We start from the raw sequence: 20,653 nt of genomic DNA, 5'->3' as shown, positions 1-20,653 counted from the left end.
AAATCTCATGTCAGGGCTTCTTATTGGCAAATTCTATCTGTGGCGTCTTCTCTGCAATAAAAGGGTAGAAAAGTAATGTCAAGAGAACAACTATCTAGTCCAATTTAAGAAGATCAGTATTATTGCAATGAATATATAATTTCTTTTAATGTGATAAAATTATATTAATAGGTTTTCTAGTATTAAGCCATATTTGAAAAAAATTCCCTACCTCATTTTGGTGTATTTGGTAATATACTATCAACTTAAAAAGATTTTATTTAGTTGGGCTTTTTGTATTATATTTATGAAAGATTTCTGCAGTTATATTATGTTATCTTTGTTTGATTTTGTTACGAAGATTACATTTGCATTAGAAAATGAATTGAGAAGATTTCTATCTTTTCCTGTATTCTGAAAGAATTTAAATTTATCACATGGGAATTACCTATTGCTTGATAATTAGAAATAACTCACAAAAACTTCAGGGCCTGATACCTCTATTACTCGTTTCCCCCTTTCCCCCCACCTCAATTCCATGAGTAAATATTGATCTGTGCTCTTCTTCTCAATTTAACCAATATTATAATAGAAAACTTTTCAAAGCTGAAGAAACATGTACATTTGCAATGGAAATAGTTCAATAACTGAATCAGTCTAAATTAATTAAAAGATACTAATACCTAGACATATTAGGATAAATATTTTAAATTTCAAAGACAAAACAAAATATTCAGCCCATTAACACAGATTGCCTGTAAAGGAGTAAAAATCAGATTGGTCCTGGGCTTTATTATAACACTGAAAAAGAAAACAATGTATCCTACTTTTGAGAGAATCTTCTATTACTCAAAAGTTCTAAACTCAGCTAAACTGTCCTATACATATGAAGTCAACAGAAAGGCATTCTCATATATGCAAGGGGTCAGAAAATATACCATCTAAATATTCTTAATGAAAACATTTTTAAAGATGTGTCCTTGTCCAATGGGAAATGCATAAAAATAAACAATAAAAGGGAGAAGAAATTATAATGAAAAAATTGAAATGAGCATCAATGGCAGTTCAACACTGAGTTAAAGTTAAATATTTGTTGGAATTATTGATGCAAACCTGGTGCAAATGTCAAAACATTCTTAAGAGATGTTTAATAAAGGGGTGTCTGGGTGGCTCAGTTGGTTAAGTGTCTGACTTCAGCTCAGGCCATGATCTCATGGTTTGTGAGTGTGAGTTCGAGCTCTGGGTCAGGCTCTGTGCTGACAGCTGACAGCTGGGAACTTGGATCCTGCTTCGAATTCTGTCTCCCTTGTTCTCTGCCCACCCCCCCTCATGCTGTCTCCTCCTCTCTCTCTCAAAAATAAACATAAAAAAAAAGAGATGTCCAATACAAAATATTTTCTAAGATTAAGGGTAAACATTAATGGGATTTAAAATAGGGTAAGAAAGATTTTTTTTTTAAAGATTTGTAATAGTTGTGTGAGCTTGGATAGGAAACAATTTGTTTTTGTAGTCACTATTGGTAAAATAGTAAATCTAACCATTTCATAAGATAATTTGGTAACACATTCTAAAACTTTTCTAAATCATATGACCCAATATGTCTACAATTAGAAATTTGTTCTAAGGAACAAGGAGATAACATGAAAAGACATATGGTCTTTACACTCTTGTTTATAATAGATAATATATAGATCTATCATCTCCTCTCCCACGCTTTGTTCTCCATATTTGTTTTCTAAATGCTGATTTTATTTTCTGCACTGTTGCTTCTTTTCTTATGAAGATTATTTGAAATCCCATTGCATTTTTAATTTTCTAAATGTCCTCTTTTCTAATTCAACTAGTTTGAAATTTTGTCCTTTTTTAATTACCTCCCTTTGTCTTAATTTATATACTTGCTCTCTTCTGTCATTTTATAGAGATCACATTCTCCTGAATTTTAGTTAAAATACATATGAGATGTCATTTTTTAAAATGTGGCTACACTTGCCCTATAACCAATGGAAATCTCTTGAACATTATGACAGGTGAATGGCACCCTTCCTTGGATTCTAGTGCTGTTGCTGAGATTAGCCATTCTTGCATCTCAAAAGGAAGATGTTAAAAGAAGAGTTAGCCAACTGTGTTCCTGGTGCTGTGCCAGCAGGAAGTTCCCTTTGAATGGTGCTGCAAACATAATAGCAGTGTGCTGACTCCAGCAACAATGTAAAAAACAGGTGAGAAGGATTTTCACATCTTAGGCAGGGGATCTACATATGAGGATATAAAAATATTCTGGGGGGAAAAGATAATGAAGGTCCAAACTATACTTATTTCAAAGGAATTGAGAAGAGAGGCTCAATCTGAGAAATATTTAATTGGTACTAATAGCAACATGGTGGCTTATTCATATGGGAATTGAAAGAGAGAAAGGATAGAATAGAGAATTATTCAGAAATATCTACCTTGGATGACTGGCTTAAAGATGAACTCCTAATTGAGACAGGAAATAAAGGAGGAAAATGAGACTTCTGGAGTTGAGACAATAATTTGAGTTTGGAACTTACTTAGTTTGGGATATTTACATGAAAAATAGGTGGAAATGCCAAGTAGACAATCTAAAATATGGAACTAGATCTCAGGTTTTTGGAGGTGGAGATAAGGATTTGAGCATTATTAATAGACTGTAGTTAAAACCAAACCAACCAAACAAACAAACAAAAAAACAACAAAAATAAAATCTCTGAATCAAATTCCCCTGGAAGAAGGTAAACAAAGAGAAAAATTTAAAAAAAAAACAGAGCATCAATATCTAAGGAATGTTTAGAAGAAAATCTAGTGAAGGGGGTAGGAGGGAACAATTTAATAATTAGAAAAAGAACCCGAAGAGTATGGTGTCACAAAAGTCAAATTAGGAGATAAAAATTTTTTGTTGAACTATCTTATTTAGAGAAAAGAAAGAATGGTTAAAAAGTCAAAAGGACCCAAGCCAAGAGTGGCCATGAGAGATGGTGATTCTGTCATTAGCAATCTCATAGAGACCCCTATCATATGGACTATACTAGAATGTTGTAGTGGATTGAATAGTAACAAAAAGATGACGAAACTTGGTTGACAAAGAAAAAGGAGGGCATATCTTTTAAGTATGTATTAAACAGTTCTCTCTCTTTTTTCTCCTTAGTTCTATGTAAATTTTTACAAATATATAACTTAAGAAAAGTGCACAAATTATAAGCGTATATTCAATGAATATTCACAAAGTGAATATGGAAGCACAAATAGAACCAACACACAGATCAAAAAACAAACTACCAAAATCTCAAGGGCCTCTTTTGTGTACCCTTCATTTCTCTACCCATCTCCCATCTTCTCCAAGCATAACTATTCTCTTGACATCTAACACTGTAGGTCTGCTTTGTTGTCTCTGTACCTGTCTTTTAAAATAAAATGTAACTAACATATTTCAATAGTTTAGGATAGTTATTATGAGCACAAAGTACAGGATGAGGCTATAGCCTTATTGGCCTCCATATCCACAGAGCCTGGTAGGTGCTACAAAATTAATGGAATGAAAGAATACATCTTCAAAATCAATTGCCACACTGCTAACCTTTCTACTACCCAAATGTTATTAGGACCTTCTCAGGGCCATTGCAATTGTTTTGGACTGAAATCATTCTCTTACCACAATGTACGAAAAAAAAATGGTGGAATATAGCAAGAAAAATGCTTTATCAAATAATTAAAACTATTCATTTATATCCAGTTGAGAAATCTCTTTTAGCTTGCCTTCAGTATCTGAATCATATTCTGTTCGTTATTTCTAGCACTGCTCAGGACTGCCTCCTAAGAACCTTCTGGAATAGTCAGTTCTGCAACTCATTAGCAAAAATCCCTGACTCACCTCTCTACTTCAGGCTCTTTTATAGCTTTAATAAATGTAGCTGTTGTTATTAATAGCAAGATCCTTAAGAACAGGGACTTATTTTATTCCTTAAATCATAAAGATTTATCCTAAGATCATATAGCTCTATCTATAGCTCCAAAGATTTATACATTTTTATTGTAAAATCTATTCATTTGTAGGAAAAAACAGCTGAGTGGAAATGTGATTAAAAAGCAACTGTCATTGATTTTGTATGGCTCTGTTAATTGCCTGCCATTCCTTCCACATATTCTCTACTTAATTTGATCTGATACCATTAAAATATTAACCTCAGGGAAACTTACAGGGATTCAAACATTTAAGATTAAAACCATAAGTTAAAGCTGCTTCTTTGCCCGTACTCTCCACGCTTGTTCCTAACAAAAGCAAAGATTAAATGGAATCCTTTCTTACATTTGCAGAGTGCCTTGAACTCACTTTGCCTGAACAATATGTCCATTATGACAAAGCACTAAGATTGCTTTTATGAATAAGTATAGAGATACAATTTTTTTTCTTTTTGTTCAAAAAAGAATTCAAATCCTTTCTTTTTTTTTGGAATAGCTAGGTTGTATTGTCATATCAAAAGCTCACGTGTGAACATAAGGGTCTCTGTTATCAAAAACAAAGCAAAATATTGTTATATAAAGTATAATTTTTTGTTATAGTGAGCTATAGGGAGAAAAAAATAAAATTTGAAATATCCCACCCCTTTCAGAAGAAGAGATTTTTTGAATTGTAAATATTTTATGTGAAAGAATACCAATTGGTAGTCCTAGATATTCTAGAATATTTATTAACTAGCCCCTATCTACTTTAATTTACATAGAAAACACAGATATAAGTGATTATTGAAGCAAGTGCAAAAGCACAAAAGCGAAGAAATATAAAAGGGAAAAGGGCAGAAAAAGCAATTTGGTTGTTTCAGAAAGTGTGGGCTCAGGATAACTACTGATTTACCAAAAAAATTAGCTTTAACCTTCTTGGTAGGGGTGGAAAAAATATAAGTTGCAGAATTTTTCTTTAAATAACAAGAATCACACTAGTTAGAAAAAGTTCTTCCTGCATTAAAGTCAAAAAAGTTAATTTTGTAGATCTTCTTATTGAACATACAGAACAAAACAATAGTTATTTTTTAAAACAGATTTTATAAAAGTTTCCGAAATATTGAGGGCATTATGGAAGTTTATATTATAATATATAAGCTGTGGTGCTTTCAAGGCAAATGTAAACTTTATGAATTGGTTTTTCATGTCAAATTTTAAACTACCAACATTTCATATCTTTAATCGTCTTTCCATTCTTGAAATGTTTAAAAAGCAAAAATTCAAAGGTAAGAGGAGTGAAGAAGGGAAGAAGCAAGGAATTGACATCATTATTTATTGAAAAATTCATTTTTGTTGACTACAGTATCCTTGTTATTTTTTGGTTACCTTTCCTTGGATTTATGATGCATGAAGCTATGAATAACCTAGAAAATTATTCTAAACGCTTCAGAATATGGCAGCAACGACAGGACCCGTATTTCCGATTCAGTCTCCTAGTTTTTCCACCGAACAGCTTCTTCGTTTCTTCAAATATGTGGTTTTATAGTATATAATAATTTCACATGTTTATATCAGCACAGTGAGCATTTAATACAACATGGGCAAAATACTAGATGTTTCTTTCTGGGGAAATAGGGACCTATGTCTAATCATTCAACTGCCCTTTTTTAAAAAAACTGCTTTATACATTAATTTTAAAATTACTTCTGTGAGAAAAATATTTTATCAGTGAAAGTAGGTATACAGATAGATAGCAATGTTTTCTTCCTCATACATAATGTTTATTTCCTTGTGGTCCTGCTGTTTCGTCACACATTTTCTACACTTTTCACTTTCATCCCAAGCTGCTAAAACAGAATCTGAGAATACAAAATTCTCCAAGTGCAAAACATTGCAGAATAAGAAATGGTACTTACAAACTACCTAGGGTGCTGCAAACTTCTGGCAATTAATTTCAATTAAGTTATTTACAAGGTGCGCCACTACTAACTTGTGCCCAGATGTTGCAGTTGGCAAAATGTGATGGCCACCAATGTAGTCAATTTCAGTAACAATCACTCATTGATGGAATTTTCACACCGAATTCACAGCACCTTCGTAACATTAGAACATGATGTCATCACCCTTTGCCTCATCATAACCGTAAAAATGCCAATACGAGTTGCAACAAATTACTGCAGGCAATTGCTGAGTTCTAGAGATGTTGTAGTGAACACCTGGGCTGGCTCAGAATCTAGCAGCTTTCAAAGCTTCGTTACCAGATGTTTGTGGAACAACTTATGCGTGTTATGGAAAACATACGCTTTTTTTTTTCATTTGCATGAACGATTACCAGGTCTTGGGAAGTGGTGGAAACACATGTTTCATGAAAAAAAAAGGTTAGTAATAAGATTTTATTAGGGAAATATTTTTTATTAAAATCAGCATGGTTAGTATTTAACATTGTGAATTAAATCTGTGTAATCATGTTTATACCCAATTATTTGTTTATATAATAAAATACATCTTCACAAATTAGGTAAGTGGTGCAGGGGATTATACCTTTCTTGGGTGAAGAAACATGAACTTAGGAAAGTTTTTATTAATATTAAAATAAAAAATCAGCTATGTAAGTGCCTGATTTTGTTGATTAATTTTGCATATTTTTAGACTAATATTCATTTAATAATTATGTCTTCCTTTCCTTAAATATCCGACATCTTCCTGGAAAAAGACAGAGACTGTTTAAGATTGTCTGTATGTTTATCTTGCCATTCATTTAATATAATATTGACTCTCAGTATAATTTTAGAAAAAAATTGCACTTTGTAATTCAAATAAAAATATTTTTAGAAAAGCACATATCTATGTCATTTCAAACTATATTCTCCAACCATAATGAGAATATGAGTAGGAAGAAAGCCATTACTAATTTTTTTCATGGATTTATTTCTTCAGGGATTATTTTTAATTCAAGGAAGTTAAAATGATAATTTTTAATTTTTTAACAATTGAAATATTAGTCCTATTAAAATAAACAGGTCTCCCCTTTATTAAAGTTAAACCATTGTTCCCATTGTAATTCACTGCATTTTTTATATGGACCACATTTTCTTTCCTCTGGGCAACTGCAAGTAGTTGTTAAAACTATTAACAGCTGTCTGGTAGCTGTTAGATTCTCAGTGATTTCATTTAGTTCAAAAGAACTCTAAATTTATCCAGGTGTTAAATATATTAAGTCCTGGGTAAAATCAAAGGATATTCTATTAAGGATGCCTTTTAGGATTTGATGAATACTTTATGTTCATAATGGCCAAAGGATAAAAATATATATTTCTGCTATTTACTAAATGAACAGGTAAGTAACTGTTAAAAAAAAAAAAAGAAAAAAGAAAAAAACAAAGAAAGAAAGAAAGAAAGAAAGAAAGAAAGAAAGAAAAAAACTCTGTCTTGTTTAAGAAGCAAATATTTCAACACCTCTACTGAGAAATGAGAATTACACATACCATTAAAACAGACCTGTTCACTATCAGGGCATAAACTGAATGAAGTGCCAGAAGCAAACACACATTAATAAGCTGGATAGTAATGAAAAACCTCTTTGCAGCTTTAACACTTAGAAGATGGACACACATCACTCGTTGCACTGCTGTGAAGTTCATGGTGGTCCTGGGGTGCTGCCCTGATGACTTAGTTTGCCTTTCCTTCTTACATGTCCAGGAATCCCTCCACATCTCTGGGGAGTCATTATAAGCTACGGGCTGGTGCTGCGTGCAGGCGCCTCACGGGCATCTCTGGGGAGGCGCAGACCAGAGATATACTGAGAGTCACTGTGGAGCCCACATTTTCTCATTCCTTGTTTGTTATAAGACTTGGGCCCAAGGGGGTATGAAAGAATGCCACATGAATATAGTCCCCTATGTTTTGTTAAGAAAATGTAAATGTCTCACTGTTGCATTTTTAACCCGAAATGATCCTGAAAGTTTAATCTTGACCCAAAGGCAAACTAACAGAGTACCTCTTAGTGCCTATGTTAAAAATGAGCTGCAATTTGTTTTTAGTCCTTGGGACATTTTTACACTCCCATTAAATAAAAGAAATAATCACAAAGGAAATTAAACCACAAAGAAAATATGTTACAGCTATGTTTAGCATCTGACCTAAATATATAAAACAAAGGAAATACATGGTTGCGGTTAAGACTTGGTCTTTAACCAGTCTGTTGCATCTACAGCGCACAGTAACATGGTAACAATATGTCAGAGAGATTCTGAAGCTCAAACAACATATTTGGAAGAAGAGTGAAGTATCCCACTGTTTCTTCATTTGAAGTAAAACTTCCAGTTTTAGAAGCGTCAGCAATGTTGAGAAGGTCAGCATTGGTGAGTTGGGGATATTTACTAATCATATTTCCTCCATATGCAAAGATTGCCAACAATGCCAAAAGTTGAACATCCACCATCACCCGTGTCGGTAGAGCGTGAAGGTCTAGCCTCCACCAGCAATCTGGTCAAAACGATTCCCATCCAACTCCCCACCCCCCTTACATTTCCCAAAGAAAAGAACAGTTAAAGGAGTTCAGTCAGTGCTGGCCCCCAGTATGTCTTTCAGTTGTCCGATGGCTTATTATATGTTCGAAGTAACACACCACATTTCTCCTCTGCTCCATCTGATGTCCCTAAACACATGTATCAGTGAAAACATGCCAACAAGAGCAGCACTCAAAATCTTTGCTTTATACCTGAAGGGTAATTCTGACATCACTCAGTCTGAGACCCAGGCTTTCACCACTGCATGACTCTGTCATTTTGAATCGAACCTTCAGGACTTCAGCCATTCTAAAAATTTAGTCCGGTTCAACTTGCAAGTAGTTATATACATATTAGATCATATGACAAAATAGGAATTATTCATTGGCAATTAAGTTCTTCATATTATGAAAATATTAATACAATGTTTTTATTATTCCCTGGAGGCATTGCACAGTAGGTATGATATTTATACAACGTTGCTCCGCAGATTAGTATATTGGATCGTTAAAAATCAGCTGTGTTCCAAATAATCTAAGCCAATCAGGCAGTTAAAGATCCTCCTCATGCCTGGGGAGTGGTTAAAAGAAATCCACTAGAGTAGCAAGACATGCTCCTATCTAAGACAGCACATTGGGTCTACTCCAAGGAGCTATGGGAAGAAGTGGAGTTCTGCTATCCTCTTGGCATGAATCTTACAGAAATTTATAAATGTGTCTCAAGAAGTTTGTTTTTGTTAGAAGAATATTTGATAACATCTTAAGTTTTCTTCACTCTTTGCAAAGATATTTTCTACATTTTCTCACTTAATTGCATTTCAGCGTTCCCCACGAAGTTCAGATGACCTGACTATTTGGGGGGGATTTGGTATCAGAAACAACCAGGAAATTTACAAGTGGAATAGAGGAAAGAAAAAGCGAGTTCTTTGTTGAAGTACTTACTTCTATCACGATTAAATTTAAAGAACTTACTTCTATAATGATTACATTTGGCCCTTATTTGAAGGTGCCCTTACAAACTGCATCAAAGCAAACAGGAGTCTATCAGTGTAACACAAAGTGTCTACGGAGGTGGAGAGTTAGCCTACCTAGAAATAAGCCATCATGCCCTAGCATGATTGGGAGCTGCCTCACCGGGGCAGCCTTTAGCATCCGCGCCAAAACCTTCACTCAACAGCTGTTGAAGTCCTGAGAGACAACCCACAGAGCGGCTCCAGGACAAAATTAGACTTGGGAGTTTCCTGTCCCTTAATTAAATTTCAATTGCTTTCTGCAGTGACAGGGCTCCAATTAGAGGACCAGTTCAAAGAAAATCTAATGTAGTTACCTGTGGCTATCTCATGAGCTTTAATGCAGCCCAGGGTTTGGAGCGTTCGATCTTAAGTGAGCCTGCTCTATCTGTCTTAACAGTGACAAATTTAATTTGTGTAAATCATGAAGCCCCGAGGGAAAGTTGCTTTCTTTTGTTGAGCTTTTCCCCTAAGTGTTCTAATCCACATATATGAATCACACATAAATACAGTTCTTGGGGAGACTATTTCCCTTTGTGCAACATGAAGTGTACTTCCCACAAAAGCCACCCACAAAAGTTGGGTCTAAGATTTTCACACACTCCAACAACTACTAACACCAAATAATGCTGGCATGTTATAAGCATTTCCTGTATACTTAGTGTTCTCAAATAGTAATGAAGATCCCAGAAAAGAATAGTAATGCATTTTGTGATCATCTTCAAGAGGTCCTCATGACATTCTCAATGTCTCAAACCTTCTCAAAGCCGAATACATAATGATTTCTTCAAAATGTCACTTAAAATTTGTTCCTCTTTCCTTCTACTTGAAATTAGTATGGACCATCCATTTTCAGTCAGCATTTTCAAAAAGGATCAACTGAAACTTGAACAGGCAAAAGGAAAAATGTTTCCACTTCTACCAGACTTAAAAGAAGTTGGGCATCTTTTCATATTTTTCTTATTAGCATCGTAATATAAAACATCTGTAATAATTTAGTAAATTAAATACATTAAAACAACAAATAAAAGAAGCTGTAATGAATAAAATACAGAAGACCCCATGTGGCTGCCTGTTCTTTTCTTGACAAGCAGCAGAGTCAAGTAGCTGGAGCCATGAGTAACTGTTGGCAGGAAATAGACCCACGAACAGGATTGAGAGCTGCTGTGTGCTAATATGAAAACCAGCTTTTATTTATTTCATCACCTTTGTAACAGAATGTTATATTCTGCCATTTCTCTCCAATTTTCTTACCCTCTGAGGAAACTGCAGCCTCATAACTTCTTTTTCCTGTATTGTTCTTGTCTGATTCCATTTTCTCTTACCTGCCAGTGCTCCTTTCTGTCTTTCTATTGTCAGAACTACCACCCGTATCCAAACTGTTATTTCCTACAGGTTTTGAAACGGTTTTGAGCTCCTATCTTCCTCCTCAAGTTGAACCATTATATGGTAGTCAAGTACCTTTTCTCAAATAACTCAAGTAACTCTCAAACAGGAACTTAGAGTGACAGAAAACTGCTTAATGGAAAAAAAAAATCTAAATTCTCTGACCATAGTGCTTATGGCCCTCTATCATCCGAGCCCTCTGAAACTATCCATTTTCATTTGTATAATTCCACCAATAGTCCAATAGTCTCTTAGCTTCATGCAGGCCTGTTTCTACTACATCCCTAGTTTATATGCACATATCTGTGGCTCACAGCTCTTTGCCTTTGTATATATTCATCTCCCAAGAATAAATGATTTGTACATTTCTTTCATCGTGGCAATCCACATCCAGGGAATATCATCAAGGGTGAGGCAGGCAACATACTCATGGTAGAGTAAAGAATGCAATAAAATACTGAGTGGTCCAGAGTATGGCTCAATGGGAAGAGCAGGTCCCACAAAAAAAGGCATTACAATTTAAGTTATTTTTTTAAAGTACTACTCAAGAAAACATAAGTAAACCTGATTTGACCTGTGGACCATAAATGTGCAGCCTCTGAGGTATAACCACTATCTTCCTGTAAGATCTATTAAAAATTGGCCTTCAGAAAGTCTTACTGAAAGTTTTCATCCTTTTTCTTATTTTCTATTTCCTCAGAAATTTACATGCAGTTTGGCTTACATTGCTATACATTTGCTTATGCTGTCTATTTTGTTCATATATAGATATATTATTTTCTCGATTATTCAGGAAATCTATTTGGGGAGAGTAGAAGTCATGTGTTTTGATTCTTTCATCCTCATGTTCTAGAGACAACTCTCCCTTCCTCCCACTTGTATATAAAACATGCTTATTGAGCATAAAAACAAATTGATAAGTCAATATATTACCGAGGTAGGATCTTTTGAAAAATTGTCTCTCTTACATGTAGCATTTTCTCTAATTTCTTAGAAAGAAACAAATAGGAAAATAAGAGAAAGGGGACTATGAGATTCAGAGTGATATGAAGAGAAGCAAACTGGTTTTTTGGTAAAGTTTCTTAGTGCTAATACATCCACCGTCAAGAAAGTTAAGTCACATACCAAAATAGCACTGGATTAGGAATTCTCATTTTATAACCTTGGCCAAATAATTTAATATTCTAGGGAATGTTTCCTTACCTATAAAATGGTATATTTGTGGCAGGGGGTGTGGACAAAGTGGGGGAGTAGCTTTTCTGATGGGCACATTTTGGAATATCTGCTTAGTCTACAACCATACCCTTAACTAACTCCTACTCTACCCCAAGCTACAGGGATATACTCCCCAAAACCATTGTAGACCATGCATTCATTTCTGGCCCATGGCTGATTGGACTATGAGCTGGCATCAATCAATGTCTCTTCCCCAAGGCTTAGTAACTGTGGTGGAGAGAAAGTTTCAGTATATAATGTTGTTGAGCATATTTAATGTCATGGCACGTAAACCTGGGCCATATTCTACCTTACTGACCAGGATACAGAGGAAGCAGGATTAGAAAATATAGAGAAATTAAATGGAGACAAGAAATAAGTGATAGAACCTGCCTGGATTCATGGCACCCTTTCTATTATCAGTTCCAGTTACTCTCCTTTTCGGTTACGAGCAACAAACAGTCCTAACCTTCCATATTTTTCTCTGCCCTAAAGTTCTGTGGAGCTATACATGTAAGTTTTCCCACCTGTAAAATACAGGCTGTGAGTAGAAAAGCAGTTAACAGAGTAGTTCATTTTAGTGGGACTTTCAAAACCAAGTAGTCAGCCAAAACTGTCTGCAAGAGCTACATTTCCTGGGATAGAGGCAAAATTTGTCATAATGACACATATCTTACTTTCCACCTGAGGTGATGATATGGAATTCAGAAAAAAAAATAACCTAAAAATCCATGAGGATTACTAAGGTAATATCTAAAAGCAGTCTTAAGTTTCCCAAATATAAGAACCATATGGATTTAAAGCACCTTATGCATTTTGTTTCTTTTTACATATGTAAGAAACCTGAGGAGAGACTTGAGCATGTTATACATAATTGTCATAAAATTACCCATAATGCTTTCAACTTTATACAAAATAATCCTTATTGAGTAGTTTTAAAGTTACTGTTTGATCTATCAAGTAGACTCAATAAAGAAAATAATTCAAAAGACTATGATAAGTATGGCACTCTTACACATTGAGCTGAAAGAGTGTCAATTTCAGTATTCTTGCAATTTTTAGCTGGTGGCTTCACTCCACATACGCTTCTGTGTAAGTAAATACAGTAGAATTCTGCTTTAGGGAGAAGGCTATTAACATAGAGGCTGGTTTACTACAGATCAGTGCCCTTAGAAACATAACTACAGATGAGAAAAACCTAATATGAAAGAATTGTTCCCAAAAGCAGATGTTTGTAGTAACATCCCTAATAAAAGCATCTCTTTAGAATAGCACCTCTTTATTGTAGCTTAAAACTCTTTTATTTCTCAGAAAGAGAACAAGGAGGAGGAAGAGAAGGGGGAGGAAGAAAGAGAAGAGAGAAGAGAAAAAGAGAAAAGAAGTGGAAAAGAAGAGGGAAAGAAAGCTCACCTTCATTTACCTCTGTTCACACTCAAACTTCTTGATAGTAACCAACCCTGATGTTGTCACTGACTCCTCTCCTTTCCACTTGTGAATCCATTGCAATCTGGCTTCTCTCTCCTTCATTCAGAAAATTGTCTTGTGATGGTCTCCAAAGGCCCTGGGGCTGCAAAATTTAACAGGCACTGGTCAATTATTATTGCAACAAATTTTTCCTAGAATTCAAAATATTTACCAAACTCCATTTGAAATGCCTGCCTTTCTTTATGTAGTGGTTACTTCATCACCTTCTATCTCTATTTGCTCTATTTCCTTCCCCCTCCTTGGCTTCTTTTTTCTACATTAGGTCCTTTCACGCCCTGGTGTTCCTCTAAGAGTCTGTCCTTGCTCATGTCTGTTCTCTATATACTCCTCATGGCACACTCATCCATTCCTGTAATACCAGGTACCATGTATTTATGACTCGACTTTTTATCTTCAGCACAGACCATTCCCTTGAACTCCAGATTTGTGTTTCTAGGCTCCTACCAGACACGTTTAGTAGATATATCACCAACACCTTAAACTTATCCAGTATTAAATCCCCTCTATGTTCTTTCCAATTCTCCACTTGGTTTGATTTTAGTGTCCAAGTCAGAAGCTTTAGGATCACTTCCTCTTTGTTACTCACTTACCCAGTAGGTCATTAAGTCTGAGTCTATGGATATCTCTGGAATCCACTCCATGACCACAATTTCTGTCTTTCTTCAGACTCTCATCATTTCTAACCTATCCTGTTGCACTAGCCTCCGACCAGACCTCCCTGCCTACAGGCTTTCCCACCTTCCTTTCCTCCTGATTCTGTATTCTACACTATTGCTTCTGGTACCTAAAGTACAAAACTAATCAGGACACTTCTCTGATTAACACCTTTCAATGACTTTTCACCCCTATCAGCTCCTTTCCTTGATAAACATAAAAGGTCCTTGACAGTCTGGCTTCTCCCCCCCCTTTATGATTGTGTCTCCCTACTTTCCCTAACTCACTGCCTCTGCTTCAGCCTTAACTGTCTTTTTGCAGTTTCCCAAACATGCCAGGCTATTTCACATCTCCAAGGTTTTGGAGAGTCTGATGCATTTGCCTGAAATACTCTTCCCCTCTCAGGCACCTGGCAAATTCCTGTTCGGTATTTGAAAATTCCATGAACATCACCCCCACCCCCACCCCACATACATGTGCATCTTCCTATTACTTTTTTCATCCATAAGCATGGAGGTGTACCTCTCTATTAGCATTTTTCTCACTGTGTCATAGTTTATAACATGGGGGGGTCTCCATGAACCCTTGAGGTCCCTGAGAAATGTCTTTATTTCAGTTTAAACTATGCCTGGCGTGTAATACATGCTGAATGCATGTTGGTTGAATGAATAATAAATAAATACAGACATTATTAGAACAGCTAGTTGAAAGTGTTTGGTATTCCTTTCCTGCACCATTTGGACAATAGGTAATATTATCCAATAATTTTCTTAAATCTCTTAAAAGCTGAGTTTCAGAGAAGCAGAGAACTGCATAGTAAAGCAAACAGTTAAGAACCAGATTCATTTATAACAAAAGAAATGGTTACTTAACTCAAGACAAGTACATGAACTGAAAGAAACTTTTGCCTATTGCTACTAACTGATGAAATAAGAGCAATTAGGTTTGGCTTTCTCATTGTTAATTCTTCCACACGAAATATTTGGAAAATAGTATCCAATCTTACAGCCTGTGGGGTCAATTCTGCCCAGAGAACAAAACATGGACGTGTGCGTCACCATCTACCTTGCAAAATCCTCTAGCAGGCTTGCATCTACATGCACGTCTCTGATTTTATAAGATCCTGTACGTGACAACAAACACATCAACAGTGTGTCTAGACTACCAGGTCGTATTCAGAAACTTATGACTTCAACAGGGGTGGAGATTGTGGGGGAACAGAGCCTAGATCGAGTGAACTTCTAAATAGAATAGGTATTTGTGTGTTCAGGAGAAAAGGGAACAAGGAAAGAAGCATGTTAACAAAAGAATGACTTGTCATAATTCTGGGAACCTTTGGAGCAAAGAATTATGAACTTAAATAGTCCAATACCTGGATAATTGTAATGCCGGATAAAGCTTTTCAGGAAGAAGAGTTCTACTAATTCCGGATGGGAATGGGGTGAAGAATAATAGTCAAAAGTGCAGATTAAGATCAGTTTGCAAAGACATTTCCATTTAAATGAAACTTCCTTCTTTGGACGATAGGTGATATCAGATTGAAAAAGCAGTGACAAGTTGGAAGAATAGTTCTCTCAATAGGAAATAAAAGTAAAGGAACCTCCATGAGCCATAGGCCTGGTCAAAGCTTTACCTCTTAAACACTTTGAACCCTATCTTTCCCCTTTTTATCTGTAATAGTTGCTCATATGTCCACTAATAATTTTGCTCTTTACTTGGGGTGACTTGCTCTTCTTGTTTGGAGTGACTTTGCCAAGCCCAGAAACCGGAAGCACTAGACACAATACAGCCAAATTCTACTAAACTGCAAGTCAAACTTGAACACCAAATGCATGGAAAACAAGAAATAGACTAGCATTAACTGTGTGTTATTTTTTAATCTTCTTAGCATGGCTATAAAAAAAATTATCCCATTAATATTTCACCTACATCTTTAAATTACCAGTTGTGAGTACAAATAATAAATAGTAAGCTGTCATTAATTTATATTCCATTAATTTGGAATTTATAATGAAAAAAAAAGCCTTTGACCTTTGATCAGACACAGGTTCATCCAACTCAGGTCTCTGTCTCTGGCAAGAGTAGTAAGAGGATATCTGATGGGGAATTGTGTGGTTAAATTGCCTAATTTCAAACTAAAGTATTTAGAGCCATACTCCCCAATTCTCCATTTTCCTTTAATTAATGTTAATTTTGTTATGCAATAATTCTTTAACCCATTAATGTATGTAGTCTCCATTCTCTTCTGGAGGTAATGAATTCCAAGTTTTCTGTCCTTCATCTAAAGTATGTTTTTCTTTTAAATTCCTAACGAATTTTATGGGGACATTCCCCCTTTTTTTAATAGGATGATTATATGTTTTTAATAGGATTCATGATTTAGAAACTTAAATGTTTTTGACACTTAATCATCATTTTCCAGCTGTAGATTCTTAAACTTTTTCTGCTTCTTTGGGTCATTTATGCCATACACTTGACTTTATCTAGCTTCTTGGGTTAAAACATGTAATTATGGTTTAGTACAGAAGATATCCATTGTTATGAACTTTTTTAGCTTGTTTTGATTGTGGTTGCATATTGGGCTGCTGTCACCTGATTTCTCCAGTCGTGGTTTTCAAGGACTTCAAGCTTCTTGTTTGCTTCATTTTTTTAAAATGAAAATCTCGTTTTTTATTAAAAATCCCCAAAAATATATAAAAGAAAATAAAAATCACCTGAATATTTTCCTTGCAAAGATAATTGCTGTCAACATTCTTGTGGATATTTTTTCTGTGCTTGTATTCATGTACATTATTATCCTAAAAAAAATATATATATATAGATAGATAGATAGATAGATATATCTATATCCATGATTCTGAACCTGGGAAGAGTCTATATGAAGGCCAGAGGTGGGGGGGTTGGGGGGAAGCTGTTGATTCAGGGCCATTTGCAGATCTTTCTCAAAGTAAACATGGCTCTCTACCTTACTCAAACATGACTTCTACAAAAGCAAATCTAATTTTTTGAGAGAAGACAAAGAAGAATCAATGAAAAATCCACTTCTCTCATTTTTCCCATCTCTCCGTTCAAGAATCACTGCTATGATGCTATTTTGTAAACTTTTCTTTTCCTCATTTCCTTGATGTGGTAAATATTTTTCTTTACCAATGACTATATATATCAACTCTTCAGCCCAAGAAAGATGCCTACAACATATTTAAATTAAAAAAGAAAAAACAAACATCAGAACAGAGGGTTCAATATGCTGTCATTTGTGTTAATTATATATTTACATTTATATAAAACCTCCTGAAAAGCCATACGTCCGTTAATAGGATTCATCTCTGGACCTTTTGGCTTTGGGGGCATTTTCACTCTTGAGTTTGAAATATAGACCAACTATAATTTTGAAAGTAGTCTCCTTTTGCTTGACTTTTCTCTTTTTAAAACACTGTAAATAATGCTGCTTTGAATATTAATGTATCTGACTCTTAATGCTCTTGTTTGTCCTTAGAATTCCCGCTAAGGAATAGGTATAGGGAATGCCTCTAAAAATATATGGAATTGGGCACCTAGGTGGCTCAGAAGGTTAAGCATCCAACTTTGGCCCAGGTCATGATCTCATGGTTCTTGAGTTTGAGCCCCACACCGAGATGTCTGCTGTTAGCACAGAGCCCACTTCAGATCCTCCGTCTCCCTTTCTCCCGGTCCCTCCCCCGCCTTACCCACACACATGCATGCACGATTTCTCTCAAAAATAATAAATAAAAAATAAATAAAAATTTGTGGAATCTATTGTCAGATTGCTGTCTGAAAAAAAGACCAGATCAACTTCTTTCCACCAACGATCATGTCCATTTTCTCACAACTTCATCAACACTGGATATTTGAATTCTTTTAATCTTTGCAAATCTAATATGTGAAAAATATTGTTTAAGTTTGCATTTCTTTGGTTACTAATGAAGGAAAATGTGTATTCACCCATTTGTTAATCATATATATATTTCTTCTTTGGTGAATTGCCTGTTTAGGGTCTTTGGTTACCTTTCTATTGGAGTGTATATATATGTATATTAAATGGAGTATATATATATATATATATATATATATATATATTTAATGTTTATTTATTTTTGACAGAGAAAGAGACACACAGAATGAGAGCAGGGGAGGGGGAGAGAGGGAGACACAGAATCTGAAGCAGGCTTCAGGCTCTGAGCTGTCAGCACAGATACTGATGCGGGCTTGAACTCCCAAACTGTGAGATCCATGACCTGAGCCAAAGTAGGACGCCTAACTAACTGAGCCACCCAGGTGCCCCTGGAGTATATATATTTTTATTAATTTGTTAATATTTCTTGTATCTTAGGTATCTTAGGTATACTAACATGAAACTTATGTGAAGTTTAGCATTAGTCTGTATAGGTTTTCTTTTGATTATAGAAACTTATAATGCTTACCTACTTATCTATTTATCCTTTCTTTTATGATTGTTGACATCCCTGACTCAAAATTATAAAGCAGTTTACCTCTATTAATATTATCATTTCTGATATGTGCTTAAATCTTTAATCCATCTAGCATATATGTAAGTATCCCTGTTTCCCTTTTAAGTAAACATTACTCTGCAACATTTTTATCTTAATTTCTGAATATTCAACAGAGTCCAAACAGGCATTACATTAGTACTGAAACAAGCCATTTGCATTTACTATTCTTATTCGTTTAATGCTATTAAAATATGGTGTTTTACCTCATTTCTTTAACACTTTTTCCTCTTCTTTTGATTGCCAATTGTAGGCAAGTTCTATTAATTATACACACAATATGTATCTTTTTTAAAAATATAAAGGTATTGATTTATTCTGTTTTCATATACTTTACATGGTTGTAGGGATTGTCTAATTATTTCAAAAGTTATTTAAACTACAGCATAAACCACATCCTGGTCTCCATAGTGCCTGACACATTGACACGTTGCAAGTCCTTGATAAAGATTTTGGAATTGGCTAACAAACCAAACCGAATGTTTTTATTATAGCAAAGAAATGGCACTATAATCTCCCAAAGAATGTGATGTTTTTACTGTGATGTTCACCATGAGGTTGTTAACCATTTATTTATTCACTTTCCCATGATACCGGTAAGCAAGTTATTCAACATCCTGGGCTTTCCAATCTCCATTTATCATAAGTTCGAGTCCCTTTTACTAACCCCTTCACAAGACTGTTGGAAGACGAACAAGTGAAAGATTGTGAAAGTACTTTAAAAGAAAATAACTTTTTACATGAAAAATGCTGTCATATAAACAAATAGCGGTGGCCATGGATGGTCTGTTGCTGTTGTAAAAACAAATAAAAGCATGATAGACCATCAACATGTTTCCAACTGGTCAATATAGGTTTGTGATTTTGATTCTGAAATGAAAATGAATTCCCCACACAAAAATTCATGAAGACAGGTATCACCTGTCCTGCCAGACCACAGCGACGAGGAGATTGATTGCAGGTTAGGTATTTCCTGTGGGCTCAGCTGTATCTATGATTATAAGCGGTGAGTATTCATTATTCAGAGTTGATGTGTGTTGATGACACAGTTTGCACTCTGCGGCTTGCCTCCAAGGCCTTCCATGTTACAGCCAAGCCATGATAGGAAGAACTGCATTATGTAATAATGACCTACCTCACCTCCTTCTTACATAACATTTCACACTCTCATGGTGCTCTGTAGTCATGTGGCAATTATTCCTCGCAGAGTTTTGAGGAAGAAGGGAGGTTGCGTTACCACACGGGAGCCAGAACAAAATGTGCCATACTAATTTTTCATTAGAGGAGCTAATTGACACAAGTCTGATTTGGCAACATTGAAGATACATGCTTCACAAGTACTGCCTCAACCATAAAATTAGTGTCAGAACTCAGGGTTATCCACAAATATTTATTTACAAACTATGTGACTACAACCATGGTGAATGCAAGATGCACTAGTTTTCCCTGAAGAAGCTCACAGTCTGACTTAGGGAAAGTGAAGGCTTGAACTCAAATGTAACCATCCAGTATGCCTCCATGTGTAACTCAGGACACCGAAGAAGCCACAGGGTTAGAGCCAAACTCAGGCACCCCAGACTCATTCACATTCTCGAGTGATACAGGAGCTTGGGATTCCTGGATTCCCTCTTAGGTAAAGGATTAAAGCTGTTTCTCAATAGGCATTGCTATTGGATTTAGGGGTAGTATAATTCTTTGTGGCACAACAGTGGCAGAGGGAAGGGGAACCCTCAGCAAGAAAACTGTAAGAGTCTCCACACTTTTCCAATGCCTCTGGGCTGAGTGGCTACATTTCCAAACGCCCCCTTGAGGGTAGGTCCAATCCCAGTGAGAACCATTGTACTGTGGGACACTCCAAGAATGTACTTTGTCTCATTAGCTCATTTCTGCTGTGTAGATCCACAGGGAGTCACAGAAAGCAAAATTCCATTTGTTTT

The 20,653-nt window shown here is 35.4% G+C and overlaps 1 long non-coding RNA gene across 3 annotated transcripts in view; it reads left to right on the top strand.

The window, feature by feature from the left end:
* The window catches only part of LOC125170614 (uncharacterized), a 33,705-nt gene extending 18,849 nt beyond the window's left edge, over positions 1-14,856 (top strand). For 2 of the 3 annotated variants that reach the window (XR_007154070.1, XR_007154072.1), the window contains exons 5-7: positions 2,007-2,195; positions 8,144-8,291; positions 13,360-14,856. This is a non-coding gene — a long non-coding RNA (uncharacterized LOC125170614). Of the gene's footprint in view, positions 1-2,006; positions 2,196-6,265; positions 6,309-8,143; positions 8,292-13,359 lie in introns of all 3 variants that reach the window. The other variant, XR_007154071.1, reaches the window with a different exon arrangement.
* Positions 14,857-20,653: the final 5,797 nt, after the last annotated feature.

The sequence above is a fragment of the Prionailurus viverrinus genome, chromosome B4 (assembly GCF_022837055.1).
Source record: "Prionailurus viverrinus isolate Anna chromosome B4, UM_Priviv_1.0, whole genome shotgun sequence".
Taxonomy (NCBI): domain Eukaryota; kingdom Metazoa; phylum Chordata; class Mammalia; order Carnivora; family Felidae; genus Prionailurus; species Prionailurus viverrinus.
This window is presented reverse-complemented; position numbering and strand designations above follow the sequence as displayed.